General features: G+C 36.3%; 1 long non-coding RNA gene across 1 annotated transcript; it reads left to right on the plus strand.

Annotated features, from left to right (window-relative positions):
* The first annotated feature begins 1,126 nt into the window (after positions 1-1,126).
* On the plus strand, positions 1,127-2,733 carry LOC119765675. The gene is made up of 4 exons (XR_005276893.1): positions 1,127-1,220; positions 1,348-1,515; positions 2,299-2,428; positions 2,489-2,733. It is a non-coding gene; the product is annotated as an uncharacterized LOC119765675 (long non-coding RNA).
* The last annotated feature ends 4,219 nt before the right edge of the window (positions 2,734-6,952 follow it).

A 6,952-nucleotide genomic window follows, 5' to 3' on the forward strand; every position in this document is an offset into this window, starting at 1 on the left:
ATATAAATATATTATTATTTTAATATTTTAATATTTTAATATTTTAATATTTTAATATTTTAATATTTTAATATTTTAATATTTTAATATTTTAATATTTTAATATTTTAATATTTTAATATTTTAATATTTTAATATTTTAATATTTTATTATTTAAATATTTTAATACATTAATATATTTATATATTATAATATATTATATGTCCGGGACCGTGGTGTAGTGGGTAGTCGGCCTGGGTTCGATCCCAGACGGTCCCGGTGGCATTTTTCGAGACGAGATTTGTCTGATCACGCCTTCCGTCGGACGGGAAGTAAATGTTGGCCCCGGACTAACCTAAAAAGGTTAGGTCGTTAGCTCAGTCCAGGTGTAGGAGTCGTCTCCTGGGTCCTGTCTCGGTGGAGTCGCTGGTAGGCAGTTGGACTAACAATCCAAAGGTCGTCAGTTCGAATCCGGGATGGATGGAGACTAAGGTGTAAAAGAGGTTTGCAATTGCCTCAACAATCAAACCTTCGGACACCTAGTTTCGAGTAGGAATCTCGCAATCGAGAACGCCAAGTCAATGCTGTAGAGCGAATAATTTGATTTTTGAATATATTAATATATTAATATATTAATATATCAATATATTAATAAATTAATATTTTAATATTTTTTTGTGTGGGAACAGTTAAATAATTAATGTTTTAATGCTTAAGTTTTAAAATAATTTGATTTGATTTGAGTTTTTCACAAAATCGTTTGTGAAGTTTTGTATTTGAAATATAACTCGTTTTAAATACTTTTATTATATTTAAAAAAATCGTTAAAAAGTTCACACTACGCAACTATAACATTACAATGAACGTAATGTAACAAAAATTGGAAAAAATGCATTATGAGATTTCCAATACAAAAACCATAAGATTTGCTGTATTCATGAATTTTACGATAGTTTTATTGTTTCCATTTATAACATTTCCAATAACAAAACCTTCCAATTATCTGTAACCATGAATTGTATAGTAGCTTCATCGCCATTCCAGTAAAGTTCGAAAAAGTCAACAATAAACTTACCATAAATATTGTAATATGTATTGTAATTGGATGGTTTTAACAGTGCAAATCATCATACATTTTTATGCGGGTCGCGTGTGCTTATGAAAAATAACCTCCGTCATCAAATCCGCCGGGTGAACGAACCGGAACATCTCCGGGATGGCGGATTTTTCTCACATTTGGGTAAGTTTTTGGAGTTTTATTAATTTTGGAGAGGGCGGAATCCCCCTGAAGCAACAGCAGGTTGTTGCCATGGCCTGCTTCGAAAAATTGTCAAGCTATTCTTATGTATTATTTGTGTCTTTTTCAGTGGGCGTGTGGAGCTGTTCGGTTACGGGACAAAACCCGCAGTGGAAACGCAGACCCGGCGCATACTGCGGACATTTCCGGCCACCGTCAATAATCCATTCCGAATGGAGGCCTCCAAGATGCCAAGTGCTCGATCTGGAAAAGCTACGAGGAGTTCGAACATCTTCGTGTGAGTATTTGACATTTTATTCTATTGGAAAAGGATAGAGCCACGGGGCGGAATCCCACTCCGCAGTAGGCAAGAAAACTGTGACGTAGCAAATGAGCTCAAAGAACTCAGTGGTTTGATAGGTGTCGTTTTCACGACTTAACATTTCTTTTTTTGAATTTGAATTTGCTTCCGATTGCGCGAAACGTCAAAACCTGAGTTTTTTTCGGATAAGTGTGCATCTGTCCGTGTTCGTGTACGCGCAATTGACCACGTAGTTGCCTGTTCCTTGTCGTTCCCGTAGCCGTGCTCTAGGCTGTGTCCTTGTCCGAACTCCTGACCGTGTTCGTGTCTGTGCTTCTGGCCGTTTTCGTGTCCCTGGCCGTGTAGGTGCCTGTTCCTGGCCATTCCCGTGGCCGTGTCCTTGTCGTGCTCCTAACCGTGTTTGTGTCCATGCGAAACGGAACAACCGGAACAAAATTTTGAGTCCCGGCACTGACACCTGTCAAAAAGTTCATTTGGTTTATTTATGTTGTATTTCGTGAGAGCTAAATTTATTTGATTCTATCTTGTTCGAGTGTCAGAAGTAGAATCGTGAATGAATGCTTGAATGATTGATGGTTGCTTCGATTGCTTGAATGGGTTGCTTCGTTAGTCCAGGGTGTGCAACAATTTACCTTTGAGGTTAAGTTCCGAGCTTTTCTCATTTGTAGCAGTAGACATTTTCCGTGGCTTGCTTGGGCAGGCCGATGTGTTTTCTTTTAGGTTACCTATTTTTAACGTATTGTTTTTTTTCGATTACAGAGTCTACTACTTCCAACGCGGATGCTCGTAGACGTGAAATGCGGACATTCCAGTTTGCCATCATGGTTCCTTTCTTGGTGGCAACGTTAATTCCTGAAGCAGCAGGACATTTGAAGATGAAGAAGTGGACGTAAGTTGTGGGATACAGGCTGTGTAAATTGATTCTAATTGTGTTTTTTTACATTTGCAGTCTCGACAAAACGGAGCTTTTAGCCGACAGCTTGAAGCGGAATTACGAAAGAAAACGTCGGAGGGAGCCCAACGACAGTTTCAACTCGACCGCGGCGGTGATTAAAGGAAACCCTTCCTGAATGGCGAGATGCTGGACGGACGGCGGTGACGAAAATCCTGACGGGAGTTGTGAGTGATGAGTAATAAGAAAAGCTTGGTTTGTTTCTAATAAATTGTTTCATTTTTGAAGTTCAATTTAAAAAACAGTGTAAATGAAACTAAAATAAAATAAAACATACTGTTAATTTAAGGAAAATACCGTAAAACATACCATAAATAAAATAAAAGTACAATAAAACCTGCTGTAGTTATTATTTATTTCAATGTACGAATATAGTTTAAACAGTACTATTTAGCAGGGAAAAAATCTTGAAGAACTATACATTTACTGTGAAATCCATTGTAAAGGTTACTGTATTTGTTGTAAATGTATGATGTTTTCTATAGTCAGGGCAAGTTTTTCAATGAAAAATGCAACATTAGATTAACAGTAAAATGCGTCGTATTTGGAAAAAAAATGTATGGAAAAATTTCGAAATTTTTATGGTACCGGTGCATAACAACCCCCCTTTTTTATGGTAAAGTCCCAAAATACGACGCAAATTATCTTAAAAAACGATGCTGTCTACTGTTAAAACACTGTCAAAATGACAATATATTTTATCGTTTTGTAACGTTAAAATTTACTGTAAGTTCATCAGAAATCTTTATGCGGGAACGAAACTGATCGTCAAATGATGACGTTTTTATTGAAGTAAATCTAATGATTCTAACTATTTTTGAACTATTTGGGGTACAATAACCTTACACTAAACAGTTCGGATTGTTTAGACAACGTGACTCAACGAAAAAATGTACAAGTCCAAATAGTTCAAACAATTTATCAACTTTATTGAGAACAATATAGCAAAATTCCACAGATTTTAGATTTTTATAGTCAGAACCTGTAAGAACTAAAAACCTACTATAAATGCTATAGTAGAACACAATTGATGGCGGCCACATTTTTTTCGATAAGTTTGTAAAATCCAAATAATTTGTCAACTTACATGAAGTAAAATTACTATACACCATACTATTTTGAATTAAAAATTTCTATAAGTCCAAATAGTTCAAACAATATTTCAACAGTATGGAGTACAATTACAGTTTGTTATATAATCCAACTATATGTTAAACGATTGGTACAAAATTTCAACTTTTATCAAGTAAATTGATCACAGTCGATTCCTCTGGATGATAGAGAACCTTCAACACCCCACTTCTCCTCAGATTATCAGAAAACTCCCCAAAAGAAGAAAAATGTTACGAGGGCTCATGAAATTGACTTTCACTATTCCAGAAAAAGTAGGCATGCTGTTCTTACCATACACCAAAAATATGTGTACTACATGGTGGACTATTACTGTTCACTATAAAATGAGTCAATTGTTTGGACTACTTGGACTTATCGAAAATACTTGCCCCCGAGCTTGCTCCCTTCTAACACAACATGTCACCAAAACCACTGAAAAACCACCAACAGATATAGATCAATCGGATAAGGCGGCAGCAGTTCGGCAGCAACGTAAATAACATCACATATAATGGCGGTAAACATTCTCCAACTACCGATAGAACTTAAAAATCAAATTTGATTATATCCGAAGTAGTTATCACAACAATTGTAGGGTTCATTTTTGCGGTCTTTTTTAAAGTGTCGGCAAAGTAGTGTCGGTAAAGTAGTTTCTCAGAAACTATATAGGGAATAGTCTATTTTTTGGGCAATGACTATCTGACGTAAAATCCAAGTTTATAAAAATATTTACATATGTATGAAAACCTCATATAGTTTTCTGCCTAACAACTAATTTCTCATATAGTAAAATCGACCAAAACTATTTTGGGAATGGAATTAATGGTTTGATATATCGTACATATATAGTTGGGTTACAATTTAATGAATAGTAGAGACCATTTGATAAATAGTTGAGTAACTATTTGTCATAAAGTAGTTATATAGTTCATGACTATGCGGGATATTCAACCTTCCAAAATTAAAGCTTCCAAATTTACATTATTTTTTTCTGTGCAAACTGCATCAATAACTCAAAATCGATGAAAATGCATATGGGACATTTATGTGATCAGGGGCAGTGCAGGTCATTGGTAGGGACACTAATGATCTAGGAAAAATAGCATTTTGATAAAATGAGTCTTAAAACGAACCCTAAGCCTTATTTTGTACTTTCCAAATATTATAAGAAAACAAAGGTTTTGAAAAAACTTCATTAAATCTTATGCCCCGTGGCGTTTACGTCGTTTTGGCGGTTATGTGGTAGTAGAATCAGCTAATTGCATTGCTAGCAACAATTCCTCATACTGGATATAGGGGAAAGTGGGGCAAGTGTAACAAGCTAAGGAAATGCTCGTTATAACCCATCAAAAACGTTAAAAATCTGTCGGATTTTTTTATAATCATCTTATTCCAGGTCTTGACTAAGACTTTGATAGAAGAAGTTTTAAAAAAATCCTGTTTTTTAATGTAAAAAATTGATTAAAAAAAAAATGATTTTCCGTACGTTCTTCTCAACTAGTGGGGCAAGACGAACAACCCGTTGGGGCAAGAGGAACAATGCATGAAATAACATGTTAATTTGCTAACAATTGAACTGTTATCACATAGGTACATCAGATTAGAATGTATTTGAAACGTTTCTTTAATTTTTAGATTAATTAATAATATTTTACTAAAAAATTGAACGTTTATACAAAAACAAATTATTACTTAGATGAAAAAAAAGGAAATTTTCATAATATCACTATATTTTTTACGGATTTTTTTTTATCAATTGTTTATCAGTTTTTAAGTACATTTATGTATTTATTTCCCAATAAAATATGATGTTGCAGCAATTCGTATTTTTTCCATAATAAAAATCCATATGGTACACTTGCCCCACCTGGACAAGGTTTTTTAAAAGCTCTCAACAAAAATAGCCAAAAGTTAAATCATACTTTATAATAGGTGCAAGTCATTGGTAGGGACACTACTGATCTAGGAAAAATAGCATTTTGATAAAATGAGCCTTAAATCGAACCCTAAGCCTTATTTTGTACTTTCCAAATATTATAAGAAAACAAAGGTTTTGAAAAAAACTTCATTAAATCTCATGCCCCGTGTCGTTTACGTCGTTTTGGCGGTTATGTGGTAGTAGAATCAGCTAATTGCATTGCTAGCAACAATTCCTCATACTGGAAATAATCAAAATTGTAAAAATTACGGCCGTACGAGCGATTGTTCCTCTTGCCCCATATGGTCGTCTTGCCCCACCTTCCCCTAATCAAAATTGTAAAAATGACGGCCGTACGAGCGATTGTTCCTCTTGCCCCGTATGGTCGTCTTGCCCCACCTTCCCCTACCAAAAGTGTTTTGAATTTGTGGATTTCATTGGTCAATGTTGAGGCTATCCAGATATGATCTGAGGTTAAAATCACCGACCAATGTCTTGTTACGGCGGTAGACCCATCGGCCGTAACTCCCGGGACTATACAGAAGACTCAAAAAATCACCACATATCATTAGACTTGCCTCTGAACCTCCCTGAGGCTGTCCGATTATGATGTGAGGTCTAAAACCACCGACCTATGTCTTGTTACGGCGATAGACCCATCGGCCGTAACTCCCGGGACTCTACAGAAGACCCAGAACAGCACCACATATCGGTAGACATGTCCCTGAACCTCCTTGAGGTTATCCGGAAAAGATCTGAGGTCAAAAACCACAGACCTCTGCCTTGTTACGGCGGTAGACCCATCGACTGTAACTCCCGGGACTCCACAGAAGACTCAAAACATCACCACATATCTGTAGACTTGCCTCTGAACCACCCAAAGTTAAAAAACGAGGGGATAGTCCTCACGAAAAGAAACGTGAGGAAAAATCTCTTTTGCGAGAGTATAGTCCTCTCGCGTGTTCATTCGTTCATTAGAACAGTTCATTCTATTGAGTGGCTTATATGGACAAATGACCGCCACTTTCTCACCGAACCAAGGCGGCCCAAACAGCAAAAGGCGCGGTTCAATATGCCGAAGGTCTTGGGTTCGAGTCTCGGTACCGGTACTTTTTTTTGATGGATGAACTTTTTTTGAAGATGAACCCATGAGTAAAGTACTCTCGGTAATTTCGGGATTTATTCTCTCAGTCCGTACACAGTACCATTTTACTACCGAATTGTGCTCTTTATCCTCTCGTATGCCGATGTCCAGTTCTGGGTGTAGTACGGCGGTGAACACATAGGCCTTAAGTTGAGGATGTTTCGGATGACTTAGAACATCGTAAACCATATAAATTTGGTGTAGCTATATAGCTGACTTCAAAGCACTATAAATTTCTATAGTTAAGATGATTTATTATAAAAATATAGCCCATGTCTCCCAAATA

This window comes from Culex quinquefasciatus, chromosome 1, assembly GCF_015732765.1.
Source record: "Culex quinquefasciatus strain JHB chromosome 1, VPISU_Cqui_1.0_pri_paternal, whole genome shotgun sequence".
Taxonomy (NCBI): Eukaryota; Metazoa; Arthropoda; class Insecta; order Diptera; family Culicidae; genus Culex; species Culex quinquefasciatus.